This window comes from Emydura macquarii, unplaced genomic scaffold, assembly GCF_026122565.2.
Source record: "Emydura macquarii macquarii isolate MOO-44397 ecotype Brisbane River unplaced genomic scaffold, CSIRO-AGI_Emac_v2 contig_3390, whole genome shotgun sequence".
Classification (NCBI taxonomy): domain Eukaryota; kingdom Metazoa; phylum Chordata; order Testudines; family Chelidae; genus Emydura; species Emydura macquarii.
The window spans coordinates 3,673,191-3,691,816 of record NW_027133527.1 but is presented as its reverse complement, the minus strand read 5'-3'; positions in this window follow the sequence as shown (position 1 = coordinate 3,691,816).

Below are 18,626 nucleotides of genomic sequence, written 5' to 3'. Positions count from 1 at the left end.
TAAGAATCTAGAGTTTCCACAGACTGTTGTCAGGGCTCTGTGCAGAGTAAGTCCTCTGCCCCGACAGCTAATTTGCAGGGCAAAATCCAGGATTCCATTTCATGTCTATGAAAGGCACTAAGGAGAAAGATTCCCCCAGACTGATGTGCTACTAAATGTAGTCTGTCTCCTCCAGAACGCACACCTCTGTGCTGGAGTTAAAGTGCTTGCCATTTACTTCAGTTTTTAAAAATGGCATTTTAAATAATGCATGCAGAGTGCTTCCTGGAGAATGGAGGGGGTTTATTGCTTTGTTTTTTTTCGAATGGGAAAATGTGAGTACAGGCAAATGGCCATATAGATTTTTAGATTTTTCTTGACCCCTTCTTTACTGTTTTTATTTCAGTCCTAGGACCAGAAAGGCTCAAGGTCTACAAGTGTTCATTACACGTTCATTATATCATGTTCATCATTAGTATACAAATGTAGAGGGGCTGAACTGTGTCATTTTGCACAGTCGTTTGGAATCATTTAGGATGAAGGTGCCAGGGGTCAGTAAATTGTTGTTTGAGTAAACTCGCTGGCTTCATCCTAAGCCATGCTTTTAAAGTGCATCTCTCAAAGGTTAGGCTCCGACACAAAGTAATATGTATATTACGTTCCTGTGTACCTTTTGTATTTAAAAATCGACCATTTCCATCTGAGAATGTGGGATTTAGACATGCTGATACGCTGACATTTAAATGTGAAGAGTGAAAGATAAACACGATTTTGCCATACAGTAAATAGGGTGATATTTGGGAAAGTTCAAGCATTCATTTTTCTGCTTCAAAAACAGTGTTTCTATGAATTGACTCAGGAATTTGAAGCCTATCATATCAGGTCCATCCAACCTAATCACCTATTGTCTATCTCTCTGTGTGTCTATCTATCTAAAAACATAAAGAACTGTACAAATATTAACTAGTTAACCCTTTAAACTCCCCTAAAGTAGGCAAATAGGGTATAAATATCCCCATGGGTAGTAATGGAAAAACTGAAACAGGAGATTTAGGGCTTGACTTTCAACTACCGTCTCACTTATGTTCCTGCAAACAACTTTCCCACAAAGTTTTGCATCTGCAACGAATAAGCAAGCGCAGCTATTAATAGTCAGCTACATAACTGTGGTAGGTGTTTGCACCTGGAAATCAGCAGTTAGGTGCCTGGTTACTAATATTTGCCAGGCAATTAACTGCGGAAGCAAAACTGCAGGCCCAGCTGGCTGCGAGTTTAAACACGAGCTCAGGAAAATGGAAGCTGGCTTGAGGCCTGGATGAAAATCAGGCCCTGGGACCCTCATTCAGCAAGATACTTAAATACATGACTAACTTTAAGCACGGGATTAGCCCCCCTGAAATGAAGTCCCTGTTTAAAGTGAGGTGTGTGCTTATTGAATACGGCATGATGTGACTTGTCCAAATCCGCACAGCAAGGCAGTAGAGGTCTAGAACGCAGGAGATTCTGCCTCTCGGTTGCTCGCTTTGTCCATTGGTCTGTATTTTCCCGCCACCACTGGAGAAAAAGAATAGGGGATGAACCCACCGCTTGAACTAAAAATAGCTTTTTACCTCTTTGCTGCAATACTGCCAATTGCTCCTAACCCTTCTGCAGCAAAACTATCCTCCAGAGACTTCTTTCTCCAGTGGTGGGGAAATGACATTACCGTCAAAGGCTTTGCCTTCCTTAAGCGGATACAAGCCAGTCCTGAATTCGAAGAAAAGGCCTCATAATTGTTCTTTCATCTCTGCAAATGGCACCAACTTCTTATCCAAGTTGACATGAGTTTTCCAGGGGATCAGGCTCTTGTTCCTATTAAGGGTGAATTTGGGATGCTGGCTCCATACCCTTGCAGGTGAGGAAAAGTGACAAAGGCCTTATTACTCTCTCCAGGGAAAGTGCTGTTTAAGGGAATTCAGTCTCGACTTACCTCCTCAAGGCAGAGTCAGTGAGGGTTGTAGATATTGAGTGAAGTTCAGATGTGCTATTGATTTTCAAGGATAAACTCAATTAGCAAAACCCATTCCCGTCTAAAACACACATTTGTTTACACTGGCCCTGTTGTGCCACGCTCAGGAGACTTCATTAATTTTTATGGCACTGGTTCAGGTACCTTCCAGTATGGCACCGAATGGGAGATCAATTCAGATGTGTCCTTGTGGTGGTGTTGCAGAATGGCAGTGGGCCAGTCCCGTGTTCTTCAGGGGCATAGATTGTGATCTCCCCTGTACATTATCGCCTGTCAGAAAACACGAGCTGCCCTATCCAGCCCTGGGAAAGGGGATTGCATTTCAGTGTACTTCCCGGAGGGAATTTCTTCTTTTATATAGATGGATTTAATGCTGCCCAGAAGCAGAAAGGAGACGCAGCTGAATATTTTGCTTAAAAATACTGAGGCAGCTTCTCTTTTATGTCATCCACTTAAGGACTGAGTCTATAGTTATATGCAAATTAGTTGTGCACATACAAATTACCTTTCTAGATAATTTGTAAAGCCTGTCATGCATGGAGTTGCACAAAGCGTGGCAGCTAGGTTCAAAGAACTCTTCACACTACCATGGAGCTGCACTTTGTGCCCACTCCACATCCCCTTTACAAATGCAGAGGGGGTGTAAAGGGGACGCAGTGTTAGCGAGGGTTCAATGGCTCAGCAGACATATAGTGGGGAGGGAGGGATAGTTTCAGCTAGACCTCAACCTGGCCTTCATGGGTGCACATGCCAAATAGCACATAACCACGGTGGCCCCCTCCGGTTTTGGGTGTAAGCACATTCCCCATAAACACTTCTAACACGGAGGGTGAAAATTCAACCATGTGCAAGCCCCTTGAGGGTTTTGTGGCAGCAAAGCTGAATACGTGCATGCACCCAGGTATAAGACTGGGTGGGCAGCGATCTTTGAAGAGATGACTTGCACCTGCGAAGTGGAGGAGCAGTGCCAGAAGCACGTAACTTTGCCATGGCTCAGAGGAGAGGTGGCTTTGAAAATGTAGGCTGCCGCATGTAGGGTTCAAATTACCATCGATAACGGCGCTAGATGGGAGAAAAATAAGAGGTCGGCCTGCCCATGAGAACCGGTTAAATAAAAATGTGTGAGACCATTTGTCAGTCTTACCAGTCTGCTTCAGCTGTAACAATAGGTCGGGGGGGTCTCTCCGTTGGCTCTGTATCATTGAAGGGTATCCTTTACACTGATGTGATCTTCCATGTGCTGGTTAAGCAAGTAGGAAGGATAGATTGTACTGGAGGCGTGGGGCAAAGAATCAAGCCCTCTCACACACAGCAAAACCTGTACAAGAGAACATCCTTATTAGCTAACCTCTTGTCTTAAAATCCATCTCAAAGCATCCACTATTGTTCTGAGTACGATTCTGCCAACCCACTTTATCAGGAGCCCATCTCATTTTCTGTTGGGTTTTTGAGTGGTTGCCTATAACAGGTGTCACTGTATAGGTTCAATGCGTTGTTCATGCAGTCTACCGATACTCACCAAAATAAGGTCTGTTTATAAGCCCTGGACAACGTACATGAGATACCTTAATTTGCATTACCTGCTACTACAGACATGTGCCCAGCCATAAAACATCAGTGCATGTTCCATCCAATCGCTCAGAATCCAAGAAGTGACTTCTACTTCCTCCACTAACTTATCCTAACAAGACAAATTAGACATTTTAGGAATTGTGACACATGCCCCAAATATCGTGAGTTCGTCTGACGCAGTGGTCTGCATTCAGGATGTCTAATTCAATAAGCAACAACATTAAGGAATGGATTTTAAAGTGGAATGTGGCTTCCCATTACACAGAGTGCTGGTGATAAATGCAGCAACATGAAGGAAAGTAAAATTAACATTTGAAAAGTTCCAGAGGGCTAGCCGTGTTAGTCTGTATGCAGCAAAAACAACGCGAGTTCTGTAGCACTTTAAAGACTAATGCCCCTCTGCCATGTACATTGGCCAAACTGGACTGTCACTACGCAAAAGAATAAATGGACACAAATCAGACATAAAAAATGGTAATATCCATAAACAAGTTGGAGAACACTTCAGTCTCCCAGGACACTCTATAGCTCACTTGAAAGTTGCCATACTCCTACAAAAAAACTTCAAAAACAGACTTCAAAGAGAAACTGCAGAGCTGGAACTCATCTGCAAACTTGACACAATCAAACTGGGTCTGAATTGGGACTTGGAATGGTTATCTCGTTACAAGAAGTAATTGCTACTGATCACACATTCTCACCTCCTAATCAATGGTTGTGAATAGGCCTCAACTACTCTAACTGAATGGACTTTGCTTTCATCCACCTTCCCCATTGTTGTTACTTCCCTTGGATATGTATATATGTGCCTCCTATCTGATTTCTATTCCTTACATCTGACGAAGTGGGTTACAGCCCACGAAAGCTTATGCCTGCAGAAATTAAATGTGTTAGTCTTTAAAGTGCTACAGAACTCTCGTTAAATTAACATTGTCCATAGTACTAATTTCATTAAATGGCTGTACCAGGAGTTTCTTCTGATGTAAGATATGAAAGTTAATTGTGCAACGCAGGGTGTTTTTTTTTAAGTAAATGAAAAAACAGGTATTACATTAAACTTATAACCATAAAACAATAGTGTTTTAGAAAATAATAGTTAAAAATCCATTCATTTGCATTAAATTCCCAGTTGGTTTTACACCAGCTAATGTACACTAACACATTGTGGGTGCTACCGGAAACAACTAACTGGCGCTCACAATACAGAAAGAACAATCAGGCGTGATATTCCAAAATAAGGATCACATCTTTAAAATATCCTGACACAGTAGAACCCCGAGGGATGTTGTGGAAGCTCCATCACTTATGACTCTTAAAGCTCAAGTGGACGCTGTACTGGGCAATGTACTGTATAGATATTACAATTGTAGGGAGAGGGAGGAGATGATCAAATAAATCTTTTCCTTCTACAGTATCTGAGATTCTTGGATAAACGCTATCTGGGAATGTGTAGTCATTGTTGCCATGTACTTCCAATATTTTTGTGCAAGCCACTTTCAGAAAAGATCTGGATATTAACTAGGAAGAGAAGAGCTCTCCACAAAGTTTCATTTCAACGTGGTGAGTTCTCATGAGTATCTTGGGTGTTAAAGGATCTGGAAAGGCTGCCACAACAGAGCTTGAGCCTACCACTGCGGGTTAAAGGGAAAGCAGCCCAAGAAGATGCTAACCCAGGGATTTCCCATGATCTGCTGGCTATTGAGAGAAAGCTATCCCAGCACTTTTGCTCAGTTTTAGTTAGCGTACAAAGATTTTATGATTTCAGGCACTGTTTCCAAAGTGCTGGTTTAGGGGCAAACCTGGCATCTGGTTGCTTGGACTGATTACTGCACAATGAAGCTTCTTTTGAGAGGTGACAGGAAATGTATTTCCCAGCAGCTCATCAAATGGAGTGTAATTCCTGACTGCATTCCAAATGGAAGTGCTAACTTTGCTCAGTGCCTGGCAGGATGGTCTATGTGAATCGGGTGTGTGAATTACGAATGACTGTTGGCTGAAGTTAGACAGAAGAAGTTGATTAAAACCTTGCACAGAGGAGCTCATTGAGCTGCCAAGAAAGGGCAGTGCTGTGGCTATTAACCCATTTAGTTTCCTGCATATGTGACATATAAACTCCCTGTACATCGAGCATCTGTATTATGCCTTTGCATTGCCAAGTGCAATCCAATTGGTCATGTTAATGAATTTCCCTTGGGTTTTCTGATCTAAACGAGTATTGTACTGTTCCTCTCTTGGCTGCCCAAGACAACCTAGAGCAAAGTTAACATTCTCGAGGGCACTGTGTAGGCCTTCTTCCATAATGGATCCAAAATGGGGAAAATGTTAAATAATACCTCACTGGAATGCTGTGCTCTCTGCTCCTTTGTAGCCTAAGCAGGGGCCAGACACAATCCCAGTCCTTTCACTGAGTGAGTGCAAAAGATGGTTCAAGACTAGCAGTGAGAGCAATGCTACCAGCTCCAACAAGGGCAGGAAGGGGCAAAGTAAGGACAGAAGAACGGCCGTGCACGTGTCAGCTCAGCTGCACGCCGAAGGGAAGGAAACACACTGCTTAAAAGAGCCAAGTCATTTGTGCACGCGGTTACCCAATGCCAGCCTGGTGCCTCAAGCTTGAATAGGCGCTTTTAATACCTAGCTGCATGGCCAACTCATGTCACCGTCTGGCATAAAGTCTTTATCAATTGTCCAGCATATAGAAATTCGGTTTAAATGAATGTAAACGTTGTGTGTACACGTGTGTAATACATATATGGAAGGGTGGGTGTGCATGTGTGTTAATACATATACAACATGCATATAGATGTGTGTGTGTGTCTGTATATAATCTAAATGTGTGTGTGTGTCTTGCCAAGAATTATACATTCAGTGTCAGCTTTAAGATTTGACAGTATTATTCTTATCCAACTTTCCTTAGCATCCATACGAGTGCTTCCATTGATTTCAGTAGCAGTGGGCCTGAGGCCTGAGTGACAAACACCCAAGAAATAATCAAGAGATGTTTCATTTTGTGGCTGGCTGGATGGCAAAGCGCACCCGGATTTCTAAGTAAGAAATTCACATTTTTGGCTTTCAGTCGTGCCAAAAATTCCAGGTGATGTTCATTTGTGGCTTGGTTTTTGGCTGGGAAACCTATTCCGTTTCAGAAGGAGGCACAATCAACCAGGGAAAACAGCACATTGCAAATAGCTGATGTTTTTTTTCACAGCCACATGAACAGCTCAAAAGTCAAAGCCCAGCAAAATGTTAATAGAAGATGTCAAAAGAAGCTTGTGACTCGTAGTCAGCCCCCTTGAAGTTGTCTAGATTGAGTTAGTTGGCCATGACGCCACTAGAGGGGGACAGACAGCCACACTGAGCATGGCTTACATTACAGAAGGGAATGGAGAAGCAGTATTCTCCAGTGGTTAGGGCACTGTCTCAAGATTCATGAGCCCTAGGTACTATTCCTGGCTCTGCCACACTACTACTGAAATCACTTTCCTGCTCTCTGCTTCTGCTTGTTCTCCTAATCTTTGCCTTGTCTATTTCGGCTGTAAGTTATTCAGGGGCAGGAGCTGTCTCTTACCATGAGTGTGTACAGTGCAGAGCACTTGGTTAGGACCCTTGGGCACTACTACATTATAAATAACAGTGGTATCGGAAGTTATTTTGGCAAACGAAGACAGGAAGCTGTGTAGATTTGGCCCTTTATGAGGTACGGGGTGGGCGATGCTCACTCTGCTTCTATCTCTCCTTCAGCAACAGAGCAATCATCATAGTTAAATACCACCATGTCTTAGTTTAGATAATGGTATCAGATGCTCACCATATCTCTCAGCATACTAGCTTAATCGGAGCTTCACTGAAGAGTCTGCAGAAGAGAAGAGTGAGTGGGGATTTGATAGCAGCCTTCAACTACCTGAAGGGGGGTTCCAGGGAGGATGGAGCTAGGCTGTTCTCAGTGCTGTCAGATGACAGAAGAAGGAGCAATGGTCTCAAGTTGCAGTGGGGGAGGCTAGGTTGGATATTAGGACAATCTTTTTCACTAGGAGGGTGGTGAAGCACTGGAATGGGTTACCTAGAGAGGTGGTGGAATCTCCATCCTTAGATGTTTTTAAGGCTCGGCTTGACAAAGCCCTGGCTGGGATGATTTAGTTGAGGCTGATCCTGCTTTGAGCAGGGGGTTGGACTAGATGATCTCCTGAAGTCCCTTTCAACCTTAATCTTCTATGATTCTAAGAGGAGAAGCTATATGCCCTCAAAAGCTTAGCTTTGAAGACTTCTGGCTGTTCCAGCACCTATGGCCACAATTAATGTGTGTGTGTGTATTATTTCCCACTGGGCTGGTTGGGAACCTATTTTCTTGATTTGTATATTTCGCCCTCATTTGGGCTGCTTCCCAGACTTGCCCCTTTTCACCAGATTCAGTACTTGGTTCAAATGATGGCAGCAATATATGCTTGTTAAAAACAACGTGGTCAGATACTCAGCTGCTGTAAACCAGACAATGGAGATGCACCAGTTAACATGAACTAAGGATCTGGCTATCTTATGACTGTGTGGAATGACTAGACAATAACACGCCGATAACATCTCCCATCTGAGTGTCTACAAACAGAGGTGTCCTGGCGTTTCAAAACTTGCCGGTCAAAGTGCTCTAGGGGCTCGCAGTGAAAAGTGCTAAACTCCATAGTTGCTATTAAAAAGTCACAAAGACTGACCGTTACTACACCACAGCCTCAGAAAATACCACCTTGATTTCCCAGTCTAACTATGTCGCTGGGTAGCATCTACATTGGCACCTAGACTTTGTAGTGATAGTTGCATGGTGAATGTAACAGACTAAATTAAATGCGAGGCGGATTAAATTAGATTGCTGAATGATAGATAGAGGTCAGGAAATAGATTTGGTAGACAGCTGTTAATTTTTCCATTGTCACAGTCAATTCTTATCAATATAAATTTTGAACCTATGGATGGAACAGTCAGTAGAAAGTAAATGTGTCACCGTTGGTTGCAGTCCCTCTAAATGCACTTAACATTTTTTTTCTTCTGTTTTGAATGCATGCAGTTTTCAGAGATAAAGCACAGGGGCATAATTAAGTGACTTGGATACAATAATGAAAGTACATTTAGAAGAAGCCATGAAAACGTGCCAAGAAGAACCATTAGCTATACCCAATGCAGATGTCTTGGGACATTATTAATTACAGAGATTGAGATAGAGAAACTAGATTTTCCCCACATCTTTGGCCTTCCCATTGAACACTTCCTTGCCTTTGCTTAAAGTTCAGGACAGGTGGGGTTAATTCCTGGATTTGATACAGCTGCTCTGTGACATTGAGCAAGTCACTCAGTGTCAGAAATCTACAGGATCAGTGCTGTTGGACAAACACCTCTCAGGGCTGGTCTAGGTTACTTGGTCCAGCCTCAGCAGAGGGGCTGGACCTGATGTCCTCTTGAAGTGCTGTCCAACCCTACATCTCTATGTTTCTGTATTCAGGTGCCTGGGACTAATGTAAGTAATCCACTGGGAACTGGACAGAGACTTCCAAACTCATTTCATAGAAGGCACTGAAAAATTAGCCGTGGTAATAACCTTGAACTGCAGGATTTGAACCAGTTCCATAAACATGAAAGGTTCTGTAGCCCCATTACCAAGCCCTCAGCAATAATGTTGCCAGGCAAACCATTCACTGGAATCAAATGAAACTCTCACACAATAAATTAACCGTCTCAAACAAAGATTTCCTTCAGACTTTAACAAAACAGGGGTTTTTCTGTGTTAATTAAATGCTAACTAAGCGGGGGTAGGGGGAATTAAAATGTAATAGTAATGCAGTAGACATTCAATGCAGTAGATATTAACTGGTATTAAATAAGCATAAAGGAAGCTACACTACACTTTTCTTCTCAGTTCAATCAATCCCTGGGCCTGATCTTTTGCAGACCCCAACTCCCATTTGAAGTCAGCAGTTCTCGATGCACAAGAAATGCGGGATCAGACCCATTGTTTGTTACTCACACCCAGAAGGAAATTATTATTACAACCATAATTTGGGCAACCATGGAACAAAACAGTCCTCCATTAAATAATTGTTAATGAATATTAAAAATGTACACACTGAAATCTGAGTATTTTAACAACAACAAGATACCTCGTTCTTTGTGTACCACATCAGTAGATCATAAAGTGCTTTATAAAGGAGGTCAGTATCATCATCCCTGTTTTACAGATGGTGAAACTGAGGGAGAAGGCAGTGAAGTGATTATCCAAGGTGATCCATCAGACCAACTGCAGAATCGGAAATAGCTTAAAGGGAGTATTGGACTGGGACTCAGGGGACTAACTGTCATAACTTAATTCCAATTCTCTTGTTATACAGTATTTATAATAATGAAGAATCATGGATTTATAGAGAATATTTCATATGAAAGTCTTAGATTTCATTTACATTTTTGCGAATACATTTAACTTTTTTTAGTTAAAAAAACAAATGTATCCAGTTCTGTAATATAGACAGTTTGCACACATACATGTTTCCACGCAATCTCTGGGCCGTATTTCAGCCAAGATTTTCAAAAGACCTTAGCATTTGGGATGCCAACTTGGTGGAGAGATTTTCAGAGGGCGAGTGCTCAGCTATTTCTGAAAATCAGACTCCTTTAGGTGTCTCAACTGGGCACTCAAAATCACCAGCCCCTTGCGAAAATCTAGGCCTTTGATTTAAGACATGCATTCTGGCCTCCCATTGACTTCAAGAGTAGCCTCATGAACCTACTCAAAAGTAAAATAAAGGTCTTTGCTGCAACACCCCCCTAGTTATTCCTGCTCTGAAGTGAAACTGCTTTGTGAAGTGAAGAAAGGGGAACTAGGGTCAAGGGACCAGAACTGACCAATGCTTGTGATCATAAGAAGGATTTGGAAATGCATTCGCACAGGTGAAGGGCTAGCACATTCTAGTCCCTATTGCCCAGTAGCTCCCGTCCTAGACAGGTACAAGAGTCAGGAAGCCTTGTGATTGTGCGTGATGAATATCTGCCTTGCTGTTGGAGGCTGATGAAAAGCCGTTGTGCGCGGGTGAAATGTGAAAGAGCTACCTGCCGAATCTGACAAAGAAGGATCATGGAGGTAAGCGATTCTGAAGAAAAATGGCTGCGGAAAAGGCGCCACGTTTGTAAAATGTCACCATCAATAACTTTTAAGGGTCTTCCATCTAACCAAGAGAAAAAACCCTTTCCATATTGTAGAAACAGAAGGTTAGTAACAGACTTAAGTCGCCGCTTAAAGGTGATGGAATGTGGGACTAAGGTATGAATCACATTCACAGATATTTACCCTCTCATCTTCAAGCAGAACAGAGTAAATGATAGGCCTTTGCAAATGTCTTTCTATTGTAATTCCATTCAGTTACTCCTACGCCATTTGGGAGGAGTTCAAGGCCACACTCATCAATGGACTAATCTGTTGCCAAAACCAATTGCCTTGGCAGATAATAGCTACAAAGGACACAAGCTAGCAAGTCAAGTCGACAATTATAGCAGTGTGATTACTCCAAAGTTAATTTCCAAGATCATAACTGCATCAGGTAATGTGCAAGAGAGAAGGACACACATTTACGTTCGTCTTACGGTTCTTTTAGGCATACCACCACATCAAGCAACAGCTGCTAGAAAGAATTCCTCAGCACAGAGCGGAAAGACAAGAGCTTCCTACAGTGGGTATCAGAAAGATTTCATTCTGTCGTTCTAAAGAATACCTTCCAGGGGAATAGAGGATTTGCCGTTTCATTTCCAGTATTATTAAATCAGAGGAACCCTTTCACAGAGATAGAGAGGCTGCATTTTTGCATTAGAACGATCACTGGTTTTTCCAGTGGAGACTAACACAAAGTGACATACCTCCTAGTTCTATTATAAATATGTATATGGAGCAAAGCATGGCAAGAGAATAATGAAGGTAACTGTTACATTAAGGGTATAATAAAGGGTTAATAAATGCTTAATAGATGTAGATTAAAAAATGAAATAACTTGACATTTTAGCCTGGGGATTGCACACTTTGTTATTAGCGTGCAGCAAACATCAATAAGCTGTTTTAAAGTCAGTATAACGAAAGATGATATTATAGCAATCTGTAAAGTCTCACTTTCTCAGGTGGTTTTGTACATTTACTCACATTACCATCACATAATTTATAACAGTCACTTAACCATTTATTAAAACACCCCTTTATAATTTCTAAACAAACGCTTTATAAATGTATTTGCAAACATCGCCGCCACATCATTTACAACAATTTGCAATTGATGATCCATTTATTATGACATCTGTTAATCTTTTATTAACCCTTTATAAACTGTCCATAAATGTAACCCTTAATATAAAACAACCCTTAAAGTGTGAACAAAATGAAATAAATTTAAAAAAAAAGACCATAAAGCTAAAAATTGTAAGAATAGCTAAGCATTACAGTTGAAAGAAAGATGAAAACAGTAGCCATAGAGTTTGGTCTCTGGGAAGGCATATGCTATGCTGATTCAAGGATCAGCTAGAGGTCACCAGTTCAGATCCAGTCTAGGTTGTTATTCATCAACAATTACTACTATCTGAAGGTTGCATGAATTTAGTTATTACAGGAAAGACGTCAATTTCATGAAATCATCATGAAAAACAACACTCTCACTGATATCATCAAACTGTGTGGGACAACAGTGGGTGACATGCTATCTTTTTTCCGCCGAAACAGAGGAAAATCATACGGGAGGCAGTGTGCACGAGTGGTTATAGTACTGGACTGTGATTCAAGAGACCTGGGCTTTTATTCCTAGAATGGAGATGGTCAAGCCTAGTGGTTGGAGCTGAAACAGTCAGGCCTAGTGGTTGGAGCCAGAATCAGATGTTCAGGCTGGAGCTAGCTAAGGCCTGAGGAGTCTGTTGCCTCCGTCAGGCAGGAGAGTTCCATGTCCCAGCGTGACGTCAAGCAGACTGAACTGCTGTTCCTCCCGTGTGGTTTATATACCTGGTCTGTGGTGTCTTCTTTCTGCACAGGAGTGAATCTCAGCTCCCAGTGCAGAAAGCAAACCTGAACTCCTCTGTACCATTTGAGCTCCGTGAAAAGCCCCTACCTAAGGGGTGCAGGGGGTCTGTGAACAATGACTCTGCACTAGGCTGAACTTCACCCTTCGAGAATCGTGCAGTGCTGCCCACTCTTCTAGTGTCAAATCTGTCCCCCTGTGTAGAGAGCCAGCCCAGGGAAGTTGAACTGGGAAGGTTCTCGCACACCATGCTTTCCGGTGCATTAAAGGCATCCAGTTACATACTCATCTTATCTCTGTGTCCTTGTCGCTTTAAAATGATATTTTTAGTTCTTTTTTATGGAAAGGAAAACACTGTGATTCCTGGAGAGAAATTAATTAAGAGGAGTGTCTTAGCTCATTTGTCATTTCAAACACACGAAGCCTCTCATCCCAGCCATCTCTTTTTCTTCTTGAAGAGGATGGAGGAGGCTGAGGAGCAGAGATTCCCAGGTTCATTCACACGCTGCAATGTATCCTCTCCTAATTAGGTTTTGTGGGTCTCCTAGTATTTGCCAAGAGCCAATTTAAATAAACTACAGCTTGCTTTTCCTTCCCGGTTCAATGAACAGCCCTATTAACTGCTACAACATAGGGATGCATGTTCATAACCTCAGATATTACCCAAAAAATAACAATAACAACATCAAAAAAGCCCAGTTAATTTTCTCCCCTCCACAAAATATAGAAATTAGTACCAGCCAGCACGCTGTGCCACAACTTGGCTGTGGGACTCCGTTCAATGGAGTTACTCTTCCTTTCCAGCAGTCTCAGCATCAGGCTTCCTGTTCTTTGCTAACCTATTGGGAGCCACAACGGTTAGAGTCACTTGGGGCGAGGTGGTGACCTTACACCCCTCCCCCTCCCGAACAGGGTCTGAGGAGTAAACTGCACCAACTCAGAGCAGCCCCTGGGGGACACATCGGGACACGGAGACACATTTCCACGTTACAGTTCATCCCCCTGCTTCCTTTCGCTCCTGGGGAGTACTAATTTACTGCTGGCCCAGACCGTAAGTAACTTTCTACCCCTTCCACCCTGGCTCCCCTCCAGAGGCCAGCAACTAGGGGTGGGGGCTGAAGTCAAGCCCCACCCATTCCCTGCCCTCCTCACTCCTTTCTTGCCCACCTGCTCCAGGAAAGGCATTAGCACATGAGTAGCCCTGGCTTTTCCTATGCCCCTGGACCAAAGGGTTGGTCACATATAGAGGTGTAAGGGGAGGAGTCCTTACTCTGGTGTGCAAGTCCATCGTCTAAATCAGAACCCAGCTCCTAATCTGTAACACCTTTTAACACTAGTATTTATCATTTGTACCATGGACGTGCCTGGCAGGTCAGGACTCCATTGTGCTGGGCCCTGTACGCGTGTATTTAACACAAAGGTGCCCCCAAAGAGCTGCTGATCCAAGTCTAAGCAGAGACGACAGGTGGAGACAACAAACAGGCAGCGTACAAGACACAGCGTCACAGTTCGGGTCCGGGCACTAAGCAGCAGTTCAGTCTTTTCTTTCTCTTGACTGGAAAATGGCCTTGAGTACTTGGGCCCAGACTGGTTGACTTCACTCTTCTGCACATGTCAGCAAGTGTCATTGATGTTAATTACTTCAGAACACACAATGCCTGCAGATGGGCTGCAATTTGCTGGAGGAGGGGAGCGGGGGGGAGGGGGGGAGGGCTTTTTCCCTGCAGTTTAAAAAAAATATATATATTTAAGTTTCTACTAGCAATTCCCCAGCCCCAATCCCTGGTGTGTCATATGCATGAAATTATCACCCTGTGTTACTGCCATCTCATGATGTGTGTTCCTCGGCGTCATTAAGATGGCACTCTGAGATTACATGTGTAAATGCTGGGTACAGCCCAAATGCCTGTGTGTGATCTTTCATCAGCAAGTTCTCGTTCAGGTTTTTATCTTTTAAAATTATTGCTTAATAGCTATCTAAAGATAATTAACTAAAGCATTGTTAGGAGAGGTGGAGATTTAATAGACAGACTATCTACAAAGATTGTTGACTATTTCATATTTAAATTATAAGAAAAGAGGAAGACACATAAAGAGATCAAACGTAAATGACAGAAAACAAGAGTCTCAGACAATCTTGTTTTATAGTCCAATGCCTTATTTATTATTAATAGCAAGATCTTACATTTATGTAGTGTCTTTCATCCTAAAGGCTCTAAAACTGAAAATGTGATTACCAATTCCCACAGCCCACAGCCAATATACTGTATATATACAGTATATATATACAGCCAATATACTGTATCAGGCTATTCTACTGCAGTGTACCACACTTACCAAACCAGCTTACATCTGATTTTTATTTAATTTCAACCCCATTTCTAATTTTGCTGTGACAAAATTACCTGGCCGAACATGACTGGATTTTATTTTAAGTGCTTGTTTAAGACAGGGAGCTAAAGACAGAGGCAGAGGGATAAGCTAGTCACTATTCAGATTCCACACTGCCACACAAATCTTCAGGTAAACATTTGTTAATTGATGTTCTTTGTCTATGGAAGGATAGAATGAGGCTTCTTAATCAAGCATTTCACAGCTAATTAAACGACCTAACATACACAAGGGGATTTAATCTTTTTTCTCCTCATGCTATTCCACTTCCCTTATCTTGTAATGCTTATTTACACAGAAAGCATCAAGTAGTCTGAGGTTTAGACGTGGTGTTAAAAAAGGGAGTTGCAAACCTGAATAGAGACAAAAATGTTGCCATGACACTTAAAAAACAAATTCACTGAAAGTTGAAGGCACTGGGCTGGGACTCAGGAGATCTGAATTAAATTCCTGTCTCTGCCGCAGGCTTCTTGTTTGACCTCAGGCAAGTTACTGAGGATAAAGTTTTCAAAAGCTCTTAAATGACATAGGATTTGTCTCAGAGATATTCAGGCACCTAACTCCCACTGAAGATCTGGGCCCACTGTGGCAGTCACTTTTGAAAATGGGACATAGGTTCCTAAACCTATGTTTAGAATGCCCCACAGTTCAGACTAGGGGTGTGTGCGTAGCCTGCTTTTATGCAAACTTCACTTCCTCAGAGCTCAGCAGAGTACATAGCTAAAAATGAAGTAAAGCTTCTGCAAACTCAGCACTGTCTAGGAGACCATTTGAGTTCTCGGTGAGGAGATCATGCAGACTCAGGTCTTCAGTTTTCATGATGTTTCTGATGCCGTTAGTAACCTGGTAAGTGATACATGTTGGCCAAATCCTCAGTTATCACTCAGTTCCTGTCTCAGTCAACTCTCATTGACTTCAAGTATGGGGCCATGATTTTTGTCTTATCAGGGCATCTTTAAATTCATGTTGCTTCCAATCTCCCATGGTCAGTAAAGTATCTGCATTGGACTGGCCATCTCTCTAAAAGGGAGTGAGATAGATCATTTGCTAAAAATGCTGCTGAGATTTACAATAATAATGCAACCTTTATAGCTATGCTAAGCATCAAAAGACATATAACAAATACTGTACATGAGCTGAAAGCCTTTTAAAGTCCCCAGTCAAGCCATTTGCAATTAGAACATGGTAATGTGTGCTAATTCCGTATGTCAGCCAAGCTCACAAAAATATCCTTTTTTTTTTTTTTGGTCCATTAACAAAACCACAATATTCCTGTGAACAAGTTCTCTTAATCTCCACAGTGTGTATTCTGTGATACTCTACTTAGAAATGTTGTGCAATGTAATTCAGTTCTAAAGAAAACAGTGAGAGCTGCAGATTCTCGAAATAAATAGCACTAGTTTTGGGAGATCGTACTGGACTTACTGTTGCAGGTCGAATTCGGAGAGGAACATGACACACTTGGGTCTGAATGTTTCAAGTCTCAAGGAGCTCAAAGTTCTTCTGCTCCAGTGCGAGTGTGTACGGAAGCAGTGCAAGAGCCTGGATCCGATTAAAGGAGTTGGTACTGAGTAGTAGCAGCTCTAGTAAGTCTCAAGCACTTACTCTCAAAAACAGGAGGTGAAATAGGGACAGGATGCATGGAGAGTAGAGGGTGAGCGGGCAGTGTGGCCTAGTGGATAGAGCACTGGACTGGGCCTTAGGAGATCTAGGTTTCATTCCCTGACTCTGCCACAGGCTGCCTGCGTGACATTGGGCACGGCATGTCCCCTCTCTGTGCCTCAGTTTCCTTAGCTGTATCATTATGGGAATAATGATATTGACCTTTGAAGGGCTTTGAGATCTGTGGATTAGCTACGTATACTTGGTCCCCTCTCAGCACAGGGAGATGCACTAGATGATCGCCATATTTGGAGTCGGAAAAGAATCTTCCGCCAGGTCAGATTGGCAGAGACTCAGGAGGGTTTTCGCTTTCCTCTGCAGCATGGAGGCACATGTCTCTTGCAGGTTTAAACTAGCATAAATGGTGGATTCTCTGTAACTTGAAGTCTTGAAATCATGATCTGAGGCCTTCAGGAACTCAACCAGAGGTTCGGGGTCTATCACAGCAGTGGGTGGCTGAGGTTCTGTGGTCTGCAATGTGCAGGAGGTCAGACTAGATAATCACGATGGTCCCTTTTGGCCTTAAAGTCTATGAGATGATCTCTTAAGGTCCCATCCCGCCCTACTCTCCTGTGATGATTATGATATATTTTTATCCGACAAGACGTAAGCACACTCCTTACTTCACCTTTCTCCCTCTGTCTGTTCACTTATAAAACCAGGCTAATATCTATGATACTCACTGGGATGTTGGGAAGATACATTAGTTAATATCTACTCACCAGTGGAAAGGACTGCATAAGTACTGGTAAACCTGAACGTTAGTATTCCTCTTCTTAAAGTGCTTGCATCAGTCACTAACAGACTCAGCCTTTTGTCAGTCAGGAAAATATGAACAGGCTCTTTTAACATGCTGAAATACCAGAGAAGCAGTGTGTAAGTTATCAGCAAAAGGAATGGGATGTGTTACACCAAGATAAGCATGGGTATTCGTTCGTGTCTTCAATCGGGATTAAAAATATCATCTTATTGCATATGATTTATATGCCTATCACCTGAAGAGCCAAGGGAAAAGGTTATGGAGAGTAAGTATCTTATAGCTCTGTTATATTTGTCTACACAGCATGGCCCAGATGCCTGGAACCAATCATAGATTGATTCTGAAGTATTGTTTGCAGTAAATAGTTCTACAACTTCCAAAACAAACCCACAAGGAGAGAGAGCAAAGAAAGAGGTAACAGAAAACATACTCATTAGCTATTTTATGCTGAGAGGGGAGATTTCCTGGTCTTTTATGACTAGAAACAGAAACAAAACACCAAGATCAGCAGAGAAGATGGAGGGGGGATGCTTCACACAGAACATCAATCCAGGTTAGTGGTGAGATGGCTCACATCACTGAGGTCTGAAGATTCAGGGAGAATGATGACTGTGAAGGGCAAAGACTAACCTAAATAGCCTTGAGTCACATTTCTTTTAACACAGCATGGCCCCAGCTCCTGGACTTAGTGTATACTTCAAGGTCAGTCTCAGATTAAGGGAGACTATTCTGAAACTTTGGAAACCAGCAGGCAAGGACAGAAAGCAAAGAAGGATGGTGAAGAAACTGACTAATTCACCTCCCCCAAATGAAATATCTCTCCCATTAGGTTCAGTTAAAAATAAGTTCTCACTTTTGAACAGTCAGAGATTTCAAGAGCGAGTACCTGGGAGAGGGGAAGGGCTGTCAGCTCCATTAAGATATTATTGGGCCGAACTTGCTCAGTGAATTTACGGGCCGAGATGGAATAGAATGATTAAAGCCTTGTCTAGAGTACAAATGGAGCTAAATGAGCAGAGCCCCTATATGCTGGGACTCCCATATGCTGAGAGAAGGAGTTTTTCTGTCGGCATAGTAACACCATCTCCCCGAACGACATTAGCTATGTTGACAGAAGCACTATTCTGTTGGCGTAGCAACACCTGCACTGGAGGTTTTGCTGACAGTTGTTGGCCAGGGAGTGGGTTTTGTTTTGTTTTTTTCAACTCCCTGACCGACATAGTTTTGCCAACTAAAC